The sequence below is a fragment of the Myotis brandtii genome, unplaced genomic scaffold (assembly GCF_000412655.1).
Source record: "Myotis brandtii unplaced genomic scaffold, ASM41265v1 scaffold547, whole genome shotgun sequence".
In the NCBI taxonomy this organism is placed as follows: Eukaryota; Metazoa; Chordata; class Mammalia; order Chiroptera; family Vespertilionidae; genus Myotis; species Myotis brandtii.
The window spans coordinates 116,248-116,539 of record NW_005370024.1 but is presented as its reverse complement, the minus strand read 5'-3'; positions in this window follow the sequence as shown (position 1 = coordinate 116,539).

The following is a 292-nucleotide window of genomic DNA, read 5'->3' as shown; positions in this document are numbered from 1 at the left end:
TTGGTATAAGGCAGTTTGTAAAAGGAAATATATTAACCGTGCTAATTGCTTATTATGATGACACTATTGTTCACACTTTCGGAGAATCTGGATGGGGTGCTGTCACTTCCCTAAAAGCCCACGGTTTGAAACCAGAGAAAGCGAGCCACAAAGACATGTGGCCCCCTCCCCTCTCCACTCGCCAAACAAATTCGCAATCCAGGATCATGGATCAGGACGAGTCACTTCACTCTCGCTGGGCTTGATTTAGGTTTTCAGCTCCATCTGTTACTCAGTTCCTCCATTCCTCTTC